This window comes from Tursiops truncatus, chromosome 15 (genome assembly GCF_011762595.2).
Source record: "Tursiops truncatus isolate mTurTru1 chromosome 15, mTurTru1.mat.Y, whole genome shotgun sequence".
Taxonomy (NCBI): domain Eukaryota; kingdom Metazoa; phylum Chordata; class Mammalia; order Artiodactyla; family Delphinidae; genus Tursiops; species Tursiops truncatus.
Genome location: NC_047048.1, coordinates 31,602,083 through 31,615,654, shown reverse-complemented (window position 1 = coordinate 31,615,654; position 13,572 = coordinate 31,602,083). Strand labels below are relative to the sequence as shown.

General features: G+C 44.3%; 1 pseudogene; it reads right to left on the bottom strand.

Moving 5' to 3' along the window:
* Window positions 1-1,275: 1,275 nt before the first annotated feature.
* On the bottom strand, window positions 1,276-2,149 carry LOC101321114 (small ribosomal subunit protein uS5 pseudogene; annotated as a pseudogene).
* Between the last annotated feature and the right edge of the window lie 11,423 nt (window positions 2,150-13,572).

Here is a 13,572-nt window from a genome sequence, read left to right as displayed (position 1 = left end):
TGGCTTAGGGTTTCCATGTGGGAATAACTTCCTGGCATACAGTCATTACTGAAGGATCCACTGACATTGGTGAACAGCAAGAGCAGGAAACACTGACATGTAAAATCAAAGAGTAAACTTTCTGGAACGTGGACAGGAGCGCATAGGAGAAAAGGGGTTATGAACAAATCAGTCAGTCTTGCTGGCTGTTCTTGCCCCGTTACAAGGGTGTGTTCATGGCCCTTTCTGCTGCTCATCGTAAGTCATTCTTGAAAGTAAAATAAGCACTAATGAGTTTACATGCATAGCATATGCAAATACTATGAGTGGTGTTCCAAGAAATAGCAAATTTTGGAAGCAAAATAAATCGTTAAATAGTCCATTTCAACGTGTAATTCTTCGTAGGGCTGTGAATCTTGCTAGGAGCTATAATCACTGCATTATTCAAATACTATCCAATAATGTGCACTTGTGTATTCCAGGGTTTGAATATTCACTGTAGGCTACAGAGGTTTGTAAGACAAAACATACTTGGATAGATATATAGAGATAGATAGAAAGAAAAATAGATATGGATAGATGATAGATAGATATAGATAGATAGATAGATGATAGATAGATAGGATGATTCATCTCTAAGAAGGGAAGGGGCGGGCTTCCCTGGTGGCGCATTTGTTAAGAATCTGCCTGCCAGTGCAGGGGACACAGGTTCGAGCCCTGGTCTGGGAAGATCCCCACATGCTGCAGAACGACTAAGCCTGTGCACCACAACTACTGAGCCTGCGCTCTAGAGCCCGTGAGCCACAACTACTGAAGCCCGCGCACCTAGAGCCCGTGCTCCACAACAAGAGAAGCCACCGCAGTGAAAAGCCTGCACACCGCAATGAAGAGTAGCCCCCGCTTGCCACAACTAGAGAAGGCCCACGCGCAGTAACAAAGACCCAATGCACCCAAGAATAAAAATAAAAAAAAATAATTTTTTTTAAAAAAGGGAAGGGGCACATATATGAAACAACATGAGCCCTGACACCCAACTTTGGGTGTTAAAACCACCCCAAGACGTGTTTGGTCTCTTCTTTAACAATTCGACCAATGACAATGCAAAAGGAAAGGCATTTTTCCATGTCTGGACCATTTTGTCACAAAAGAAAGATCAGGATATTGGATTGGGCACTGAATGTCTTGCGCTTTAAAGTTTCAACTTAAGAATGATAATTTTAAAATACTAAACATCTGAGGAATTATCTCTCCATTTTAAAAGTGATTTTTTTTTTAAACTGGCTTCACTCACTTTATTTTTCTCATAGAAAACTATGTTGTGGCTACCGCTGGAGCCTGGGTCCTCTGCATGGAAACTCTGATGTGGGCCTTTACAAGATGGTCAGTGAATTCCTGATACGGAGACTTGGTGAACACCGTCTCTTTCCAGAGATCAGGAGTGAGATAACTGTAGGTCTTGGAAATGGCATCGAAAGTGGTCTTGGCGAAGTTGCCCAGCGTGGCGGTGCAGCCCCTGGCAGAGGTGTAGCGGTCATCAATTCCAGCCACCATCAGTAGCTTCTTGGGCACAGGGGCTGAGATGATGCCAGTGCCCCTGGGGGCAGGCATGAGGCGCACCAGCACAGAGCCACAGCGGCCAGTCACCTTGCAAGGGACAGTACGGGACTTGCCAAGCTTGTTCAACCAGGAGCCTTGCCGCACGGGGACAATGGAGAGCTTGGCCTGAATGACGGCCCCACGGATGGCAGTGGCTACCTCCTTAGAGCACTTGACACCCAAACCAACATGTCCGTTGTAATCCCCAATAGCGACAAATGCCTTGAACCCAGTCCACTGGCCAGCACGGGCCTGCTTTTGCACAGGCGTGATCTTCAAAACCTCGTCCTTGAGGGATGCGCCCAAGAAAACGTCAATGATCTCAGGTTCTTTGATGTGCAGAGACAAGAGACAGATCTCCTCCAGGGACCTGATCTTCATGTCCTTGACCAGGCGGCCCAGCTTAGTGATGGGGAGCCACTCCTTGCCCTTGGCCTCGCCTCCACGAGCTCCGTGGCTTTCAGCCCTGGCCCCGGACGCCGCTGACAAAGCCTCCATGGAAGCCACCGCTGCCTCCCATTCCAGGGCCCCCGGGGCCTCCGGGCCCATCGGCAGCACTGACATCATCCGCCATTTGGCATCTTTACGGAGAAGAAGAGCTAAAAGTGATTCTTATTTGAAATTTATTTTTGCTGATGATTTCTATGATGAAATGTCTGTATCAGGAACTCTTACATATTATTGAAATATCTAATCTTGTCACAATACATCAGTTCCTAAAAATGCATGATAATGCATTTTTGTTACAGAAAACCTCTAAGCCATCTCCTATAACCCTATCGGTGAAAAAAAATTATCCACTTTTTATCATGATGGTCATCTGTTATTGTTTTTAAAAAACACATAATAGCGTTATAAAAAGTATAGAACGACTTATGGGAAATTCCTGAGGATTTCTAGGAATTTCATCTTCTTTTCCCCCAAGTCCCTAAGATGAAGCTATTGAGATTAAGTCATATGTTCACCTAATAAGTGTTCATTTTGCACAAGCTGGGTTGTCTATGGTGAGAACCAGCTTTCCGTCTGATGGTAGAGACAGGCATTAAATAAATGTAAAAATAAGAATTAGAAATTGTGCTGGACATGTGTAGTAGAAACTGTGATGGGGACGACAGCTCGGCTCACAAATGTTCCCCAGCGACTGACTGCGTTTGTGCTGCCTCCTCCCCTTCTCCGCGGGGAGGGCTCTGTCACAGGGTCAAATGGAGCAGCAGGCCCCCACCTCCTCACCCAAGTGCAGACACCTGATGCAAACTGGCCAATCAGAATGCTCCATATGCTGGACCCCAGTGATTGGTCCAGAGGTGGTCATGTGACTGAAATGTGGGCCTCACGGTCCTTTCCTGGGGTTTTGGGAGCTGGAGTTTAGAAAGAGGGTCCTTCCCTTTTCTTCTGAAAACTACGCAGCTGAGAGCCCAGAGCTATAGCAGCCATCGTTCCAGCCCAAGGATAAAGCTATTATTATTTGAGAGGTCAAGTGCTCATACACAGAAAGGTGAAGGATGAAAAAAGAAGAGAGAAGATTGATCCCATTCTATTCTGTTTCCTATCATGGTTCCCATTATTACATGAACCACTCAGCCTTTCTTTTAACTGAATGCAGACAAAATTAGGCTTCTGCCAACCCAGATATTTTTTACCAATAAAGAATCAGGGAAGTATCACATGCCATGAAAGAGAACCAGAGGGCCCAGGTGCACTCTTTGGGACTTCTACATCCAGTGGGGGAGAAGGCAAGCAGACCGTGATGTGGTGATGTGCTCCTACTGACAGAAGCGCAGGTTACTGAGACTAAACGAAGGGGCGTCCCTGTCGGGTATAAGCTCCCACTCTGTGCTTCATTTCTGGGCCCTCACTGAGAACTGGCCTCGTGCCAGCGCTAGGAAGATACACCCACAATTCCTTCAGCTCTTGCCTCTGTAGAGGCTCGGGGGCCTTCAGTGAAGAGTTTCTGAGCCTCGAAGTTTGAAGAAATGCACCCGTATATGGCGGTCGGAGCCATCCCGGGGCATAAAGGGGGAGGCCCTGGAGGTAGGAACTGAGCCCCAGAGGCCTGCCTTTGACCAATTAGAAGACATTCCACTTTGCTCCCCTTTGTTATTCACTCACTCGGGATGACTTGGTTTCAAGGTGGCCCTTTAGAGAGCTGGGCAAGCTTTCAGGCCGGCTTCTTTGTGAACAGTTTCGGCTGCCCAAACCAAACGTGAAACAAAGCCGATCTCGGTGCTCCGGCTTAATGGGAAACCTGAGCCATCTGTGCGTGTTCCTTCTAGTTGATTTGCTTCTCTGGCAAGTATTAAACAGCCCCTTCAAGATCCAGAGAAATTATGGAAATAGGTATTAACATTAAAATCAGAGTACAATTAGAACATTTCACTGCATAATTGTTTGGCAGGACCTGCGAGGAAACAGAGGATTTCCAGCTCTGTGATTTATTGCTCACAGGTCTGACTTTTCAGAATCTCCAGGGCCAGAAACACAGTCTGGGAGTGGGGCCCCTGACATGACAGTACAATTGGACCATGGTTAGAAACTTATACCGTCATTGTCTGATTCCTGGCAAACCTTCTTTTGAGCGGTCGCATTGGCTTTACGGAAGCCAACCAGAGCTCAATCCAGATGAAGGGAACATGCAGAGATGTTGGAGAAACCTTTGTGCCACGCTCCCGTGTCTTTGTCAGAAAAAGTATTCTGCGTCCGCTTGTAATTAGCACTACGACAGGCGTCAGAGAAAATGGCTAATTGCTGACATGGCCCACAGTGCTTTGTAAGTAAACACCATATTGGAATAGACATGCAAGTAATTGCACAACACTCCAATTAAACATGTTCAAAATGAAAATGGGGATGGGGTTAAGGTATCAGAGCTGCACTGCCAAAATCCTATTTTTTTTTTCTCTAAGAAATAATAAATGACTCACCTCTTGAATGTCACCAAGCTGTTTCCAAGCATCGCTTGGCTCCAGGCCTGAGGCTACACTGTTTCTGGGAAGTTTTGAGTTGCTGGACCAAAAGCCTCTTATATATATTCCAGACCCAACGTCTTCCTTGGCTCTGGTAGCATATATTATGGACGAGGCTTACATTCCTTCTTACCAGGTCACAGCCCCACACCCCAGCTTCTGCAGGTTTTTGCTGCTCGTCACTCAGAGCTGTACCCTTCCCTGCAAAATGAACTTCACTGGTAGGAGCCACCGCCTTGAGGATGCTTAGAGGACTGTGCACACTTTCCCACCGGAGTGATGCTCACGCAATGTCTAAGTGATGTGTGTGTCTGTCAGCCCAGTCCCCTTTCCTGGTGGTGGGAAAACTTGCTGGTACAACCAACAGTCCAGAGATCCTTGTGGGATCAGTTGTGGCTAGGCTTCTCCAGAAACCCCATCTCTGTCTAGCCTTCTGCCTTCCCCTATTCTCCTTCCCTCATCCTTTTGTAAGTTTCTCTGCGTTCCTTCACTCAATAAGTCACTTGCCCAGGGAGAGAAGGGAAGCCAGTGTAAGACGACTATCATTTATCTTAACATTGAGGTTTGAACTAAGTATGGTAGACTTTCATTTTGTTTGGTTTTTTTCATCAGGGTGGACATCACAGAAATGCAACAGAAAGTGATTCTAGAAGTTTCAGAGGCAAAGAAAAACAATAAAGTGGGCTGAGGATTGGAACTCCATATTTGGGGACACAGCAGTCAGCTCAACTAAGCAAGTATTTATTCAGTGCTTTAAGCAAGTCAAGACAGGCACATAAGAATCAGGCATCCCATGGGCTTCCCTGGTGGCGCAGTGGTTGTGAGTCCGCCTGCCGATGCAGGGGACACGGGTTCGTGCCCCGGTCCGGGAAGATCCCACATGCCACGGAGCAGCTGGGCCCGTGAGCCATGGCCGCTGAGCCTGCGCGTCCGGAGCCTGTGCTCCGCAATGGGAGAGGCCACAGCAGTAAGAGGCCCGCGTACCGCAAAAAAAAAAAAAAAAAAGAATCAGGCATCCCAAATGTAGTTTCTGCCCCTGAAGGAGTGAATTATGTCCTGAGGTAGATGGACACACAAAGAAATAAGATGACACCAACATTTATTGAGCACGTACTACATGCCAAATATTACACCTTTGTAAGACACTATTGAATTGAATTCTTATGAGAAGGCTCTGGAGTGATTTATATTGTCACCACTTTGCGAATGAAAAATAAATAAATAAATTAGGTTTACAGAGGTTAAGCCACTCTGCCAATGTCACTCAGCTAGCAACTGTTGGAAATGTGGCCATCAGGAGCCCTGGCAGGTTTATTAACAAGGGAATGATGAGATTAGATGAGGCACAGAGAGGTTACAGAAGAGAAAAGATGGTCTCACAGCTCTAAGTCCCATGAACAGGACAGCAGACCCAGAAGAGGACAGAAGCATTTCACTGTGTAATATCCAAACTGGCTCACATCACTGATGAGCCAAAGACACTGGCAAAGCTTGTCTGCTTCGCTTTCAACGTTAGAGTCTCGTTGCTTCTACTGGGAAAACTAATAACATAACAAATGAAACTATTGTTCAGTTTCATTAAAAATAAATCTGATAAGATGGGCAGAATTGAATTAACCAATCTCAACTGAGTTCTCATTATTGGAGCAAATGGAATATTCTCTCTAATAGAATAAGTCCTGGTTCATTTTGGCTGGTCTGAGCTGCTCCTTGCTATTGCTCTGGTTTCCAGCCTTTGGCTCTAGGCATCCTCACGCTCATGTTAGTATTATCAGGTCAGCGTAATTGATCAGCATACTAGATCTGGCAAGGGTTCTGGATGGATCAGCATAACAGATGCAAGGGCTTCGGTTACCCCTGGCAGAGGAAAACTGTACTCCCTTCCAAGGAAGTCAGATTTAGGACCCTAAAGCTCACAAAAGAGAAAAGGCCCTTATTCCACACAGGGTGAGGTTGGGCTCGCATCCTGTGATGAACTGCCCTTGGAGTCAGAGATGGGGAAAACAGACATTCACTGTGCCCGCTTCTCTTGGCTGGCTCTAATTGAAGTAAGTGCCAGCAATGCTTCTATTCCTCTGCGCTGGCGGAAGTTCAAAGGCTCAAGACTGAATAGCAAAGAGGCGCGTGCAGGTATTTTTGTGGATCCACGCAGATACACACAAAGGCACATGCACATTCGCATCATTTTCCCAACAAAAGGGATTTGACACAGCTTATAAATAAACACAGAAACACAAGATGGAAAAACCGAAGAAATCGAGATCAAATATAGAACAGAATGGAGAAATAATATCGACTGATTAATAAAATATAGCTCAGACTGGGTGGCTGAATCAGTTTTTGGAGGGGAACTGTCAATTTTGCTCTAAACCCACTAGTGAACATGGAAACACACACACACACACACACACACACACACACACACACGCTTACATATAATCAGTTCATGATTTGTGTCAATCACTGGATGAAACCAAACAGGTGTTAGGAGAAACACAGTTTCTTCCGGTCCTAATGACTGAAAGCATTTTTTTAAATTGTGCAAGTGCTTGTCAGGAGGAAACTGAATTAAAGTGTGAATGAATGAATGAATAAGCAACCGATGTGTCATAGATGGCCACGCCATGAAAAGTCATCCTTGTAATGACATTTCATGGAGTATAATCTGTAAAAATACTGAACCACTATACTGTACACCTGAAACTAATATAATATTGTGACTCAACTATACTTCAATAAAAAAGTCATCCGGTGCGACCTCTCCAGCCCCCGACAATTCCAGTGCTTGGAAGCCTCCTCTTAGGGAGCCAATGATACAGCCCACACTGCTTTCTGAGACAGACTCTGCTCTGAAGTTCTGTCTATTGAGGTGCATTTCTGTCATTACAGCAACACAGTTTGGGGTGGGTCTGTGTGTAAAGGAAGAAATACAGGCTTTGTCCTCAGATCTGAGTTCAAATTGTGCATTTGCTGCTTTCCAGCTGAGTGACCATGGGGATGTGACATCACCTCTCTGAGTCTCTGTTTCCGCATCTACGACACAAAGGTTCCTAGCAGCCATTGGACCACAAGGATTAGATACAAATGTGTGAGTTTAGTGTCTGGTTGCATGTAGGTGAGCCATGTGGGTTTATTCTTTCAGTTCACTCACAACATGTTAATTAAACATACGTGAGCCGCATCTAGGGACTAAGAATGCCTTTCGATTTGTATAAACGAGGCAGGTCAAGCTTCTCACCTACCAGAGTTGATGAGACCCTGTATGGGCCGGTTTCATTCATGTTGTCCACATACAGAAACTTCACACACATTTACTAACAAGCTTGCCTCTGCAATGAGAGCGGTTGGGTGGCATCTTTTTATTCTCATTGTCTGGTCTGAGTCTGACAAACCTTCTGTTTCTGTTTAGTCGGGAAGCTAAACACAAGACAGTGGATTGCACACTGGCTGGGTTGGCTGGGAGTCTAGCCCTATGAAGATCTGACCTCAAATTAGCTCTTCATCACTTTGCTGTGGTTTAGATAAACCCCAGTGGGATTGCTCTGCTCAGTTGCACTACTGGCAATTTCAGTAAAATAAATGTTTTAGTTTTTATAATTTAGTCCCAGACAGCCAAGAAGGTAGTTTTCCCTTGAAGTTTCTCCTAATAATTACAAAAGGAAAGAAATGAGACAAAACAATCTGGGTCAATAGTATCAAAAGGTACCTCTCCACTAGTTTTTTTTTTTAAACATGAAAAAAGCCTCTGTTTGGTTATTGAAGGATTTAACTTAAGTCCTCCATGGGTGATACCTAAATAAAGAAATAAGTTTTGGCTACATTGTGAGGTAGTGTAGACAAGTTATGGAGGCAACTGAAGAGACTTCAGTTTTCAGTCTATTTCCCTATTAGGACTCCTCTGTGTTTCAGACTTTGGAATTGATATGTTTGCAGCCAGGTGAAGACCCATACATGGAACTAGGAATAAGTATAATCATGATGCTGGGGATAATGATAAAGATAACAACTCTGAAGATGATAAAAGCTGCTACTTATCAAGCATGTTAGATTTGAGGAAGCGCACACTGAGAAGCTTTACAGTGTTCAGACCCCCTCACCAACCCTGGGATTGGCACCACGATGAGAAATCTGATTCACAAAGACGTCAAGTAAGTGGTTCAAGAGAGGGCTGCTAGTAAGGCTAAAAGTGAAGAATAACTAACCCTCTACACCAACTTCCATTGTCAGACTTGCCATTGGCTCATTTCAGGACCTTGGGCAGGTCAGCTTTCCTCTTTGGACGTTGGTTCCCCATAGGTAAAAAGAAGAGTTTGGGCTACCAGATGGTTAATTCCCTTCCACCTGTGACAAATAATGATTTAGAGTTTCTTTCAGCTTCTGTGATGCAATTAAAGTGGGCTGTCACCAAGCTTAAACGTTTTCAGTCATCCAGATTCAGAGTAACCATTAGATGTTAGGAAACAATCCATTATTTTAAAAATTTGGATTCCCTCACCATATGGAAAAGCATATGGGGCGCGGTGCTATTTTCCAGTATGGGAAGTTTTCCTTCTGAGGCAAGAAAGAAGCCCAGGACTTCCCTGGTGGCACAGTGGTTAAGAATCCGCCTGCCGATGCAGGGGACATGGGTTCGAGCCCTAGTCTGGGAAGATTCCACATGCTGCGGAGCAACTGGGCCCATGCACCACAACTACTGAGCCTGCGCTCTAGAGCCTATGCTCTGCAACAAGAGAAGCCACCGCAATGAGAAGCCTGCGAACTGCAGCGAGGAGTTGCCCCCGCTCGCCGCAACTAGAGAAAAAGCCCGCACACAGCAATGAAGACCCAATGCAGCGAAATAAATAAATTTATAAAAAAGAAAGAAAGAAAGAAAGAAAGAAGCCCAGATCTTTGCAAGACTTGATGAATATAATGAGATCAGGGAGAAACCAGAACCCAAGCTTAAGCTACACTTGGAATATTTCCTTTACTAATGCACATCCACACTGGTTTTGGGGTGAATTTCCAGGCTTTATTTGTGAGCTTGAAGTAAATTGTGTATTTACTTCCATTGTAAATTTACTTCACCAGCTTCCAGAAACAAATCGCTGACTCTTGCTCTTGTTCTTTCTTCAATGCACCTCTGTTGCTTTCTCCCTTGTAGTTCTCTGGTTTTGAGCATATGACTTTCAAAGTTGCTGGAAGTAATCACTGCATTCCTCTCACACAGAGAAATCAAAAGCAAATATAAACTGCTCTCTCAGCTTCCTTCTAAATCTAAGCAGACCCAACTGCTGTTAGATAGTGCTTTGTATGCTAAGATGCAATATCTCTTTGAATGGAATAAACAAGGAAAACCTCCAAGTGCTTTGCTGACACTAAAGCATTACTGAGCTGGCCAAATTCATAAACTAATATTGCAAAGTAGCTCTCTGCTACATGCTATTTTCGGCAATTTGTACTCTCTGTCACTATTTCCTTTTTCATGCCATCTGTAAAGCATACTCTGGCTTTTTTCTCAACAAAAAATGTGTCTTTCTGGAAGGTTGATCAGACAAAAATAGAAAGTACTTGCTGGGTTGGTTAATGACTATAGAGGATGTGCTACCTTAGCATCCTGGAGGGGGCTGTTTTGGGGTTATACGGGACAGACATGGGAGACTGATATAAAAAGTAAGAAAAAAAGGAAGCTATCACATGCCAGCTAGAATATACTAAATATTTCTCATCATCATTAGAAATGATCATATTTAAATTCCCACTGCCTGATTACTTAGGATCAAGGGAAGAAGTATCAGTGTCATTAAACAAAAATCTCTCTAGTTATTGAAGGATAAAGTTAAGCCATACATGCGTGATGCCTGGATGCAAGGGCATGGATTGAGAGACCTGGGCCCATCCACTTACTAGCTCTGTAAACATGGGCAAATCAATTCCACCATCGTTTGGTCTTAGTGTCATCAAATCAGGAAGGCCCTTCCCAACCCTGAAATGCTTTGGTTTGTCAAAGGAACATTGATTTGTTCATTTGTTCAGCAGCTGTATATTGAGCTTCTACTATGGGCTGGGCACTGAAAAAGACAGAGAAGATTCCCAGGATCATGAAGCTGATGTTCAAGCAGAGGAGAGAGCCAATTAACGGCTCAGCCATTAATAACAGAACAAGATGGCTTCAGGTAGGAGTGAGTGCCACGAAAGGTCATAACTGTGTGATCTGATAGAAATCTGACAGAAATTAATTGGCGTGGGAAAGGGTGGGGGTTAGTCACACATTAAATTTGCAATACCTATCTACCAAGAGAGGTGTTTTTAACAGGGCTGGTAGTGCCTCCTAATGCGATTTTGGAATTTTGTGACTTAGTTATTTTATAGTGCAGCCGTTCTAGACAATTGACATATTGAAATACATACAAATTATTTTATTATGAATTATACCTTTATTCTCTCTTATATTACATGTTGAGAATTTATTGTATCCAAAATTGTGCAGGTGTATATATTACTTAAGAATTGCACTTCAGGGGCTTCCCTGGTGGCGCAGTGGTTGTGAGTCCGCCTGCCGATGCAGGGGACACGGGTTCGTGCCCCGGTCCGGGAAGATCCCACATGCCGCGGAGCGGCTGGGCCCGTGAGCCATGGCCGCTGAGCCTGCGCGTCCGGAGCCTGTGCTCCGCAACGGGAGAGGCCACAACAGTGAGAGGCCCGTGTACCGAAAAAAAAAAAAAAAGAATTGCACTTCAGGATCATAAAACGGAAGTTAGACATTAATATATATTTTTTAGAAATTTATTTATTTATTTTATTTATTTATTTTTGGTTGCATTGGGTCTTCGTTGCTGTGCGCAGGCTCTCTCCAGTTGCGGCGAGGGGAGGCTACTCTTTTGTTGCGGTGCGCGGGCTTCTCATTGTGGTAGCTTCTCTTGTTGTAGAGCACAGACTCTAGGCGTGCGGGCTTCAGTAGTTGTGGCACACAGCCTCAGTAGTTGCGGCGCACGGGCTTAGTTGCTCCGCGGCATGTGGGAACTTCCTGGACCAAGGCTCGAACCCATGTCCCCTGCATTGGCAGGCGGATTTAACCACTGTGCCACCAGGGAAGTCCCCAGACATTATTTTTAATAAGCGGGGGCATTGAGTTTGATAGGATTAGAAACCACTGATCTAGAACTCCCATAACCAGAACCCTAATATAGCTAGCATTGCTGTGCAGTGATTTATTTTTAGGCAAAAGTGATCAATCATTAGGAAATAAGTTCCTACAGGGAATAATGGGCGCAGAGTTGTTTTAAGTAGCAATTTTCAGATTTTTTAAATCAATTAATTCGTTGGGTCACATCCAAACTTTATTTAGTTGTTAGTCTAAGTTATACACTAAGTTAATCTTATGGAAAATAAACAGGAGAACATTTGGAACTAGCTCTGAAAGTCAGAACATATTAATTGGAAGAGAAATAAAAACAAGTTCCAGGTAGGAACAGCCCTCTCACCAGTTCTTACATCATCTGCTTTGTGGATATGGACTAACTGCCTGTCTAAAAATAACCTCATATATGCTAAGGAAAAGTACCCCCTGTATCTGTGGGACTACTTCTGTTCTTACTCTTACGGGGTTAGGGAACCACCATGAATAACCACTCTTTCCTGCCCAGTTGGCCTGCGCATGGGCCTGAATCAACTAGGCCTGATCAGAATCATTCTCCAAGAGTTTTCAAAGGGGACTGAAAAATGAACTAAGCATTTTTCCAAGAGTCGTGGTGGAGGGAGGTTCCCAAGGCTCAGGAACAATCGACAGCCATGTCTTCCCCCATAGAGAGGAAGCCTGTTTGAAGGGAAAGACTGAACGTGATAAACAGAGAGGTGCTTTCACTCTTTCATTAATTCACTCAATCGATGATACTTTTCACACTACTGTATACTAGACATTGTGGTGACCCTGGAGAAAATAATGCCTGCAGTAGGCTAAATAATGCCTCCCTTTCCCCCTCCACCCCCTAAAAAAAGATATCCACACCTGAATCCCCGGAACCCTGTGACTGTTACTGTATATGGCAAAAAAAGACTTTGCAGATGTGATTATATTAAAAGTCTTGTGATGAGGACATTATCCTGGATTACCCAAACGGACCCAATGTCATCAGAGATGTTCTTAGAAGAAAGAGACAGGAGATTCAGAGTCAGAGAGAGAGAGATCTGAAGATGCTGACTTCAAAGCTGCCGGATTTGAAGACGGTGGAAGGACCACAGCCAAGAAATGTGGGCGGCCTCTAGAAGCTGGAAAAGGCAAGGAAACGGATTCACCCTCAGGACTTCCAGAAGGAAATCAGCCCTGCCAGCACCTTCATTGTAGCCCTGTGGCCACGATGGGCTCATTTCAGGCTTGAGCTCCAGAATTGTAAGAATACATCTGTATTGTTCTAAACCACTATGCCGTCGTTTGATATACTAGCAACAGGAAACGGATACAGCGTCCCTACCCTGGCATCTCTTATGTTCTTGTAGTGGGGACAATCTAGAAATGTGTCAATAAAAAGTAAAACAAGATAATAGAAATCCAGAGATTGGCAAACTGAAATAAGAGATGGAGAAAGTAAAAACCCCTGGTTCCTGCTGACCCCCAGGCCCAGCTATTTCCCTGTAGCTATTCAATCATATCCCAGTACCTCCCATAAATCATATTTTCTTCTAATGTTTTTTCCAGTTGAGTTTCTAGCTCTATCAAACAAAAGAACCCTGCTTCATATAATCTGCACTGATGGTCCTATACGGGCTCTGATGTCTATTGTGTCAACCTGGAAGCAGTTTCTCAAGAAAGTCTTAATGATGTTTAGCAGAACTGCATTTTCTTACAGGAAAATGTGCTTCTCCAATGTAGAAACATTTTCAGCAACATCGAAGATTTTCCGTGAATTTCCTATTAGACAGGCAGTTCCACTAAGGAAGCCTTAGCTGGGTGAGCTTCTTAATCAAAACTTTAATTTATTCATTCTTTCTGGTTCATTTTTGGTGTTCATTGAACACCTACCGCATACCAAGTCCTCAGAAGACAACACTGAACAAC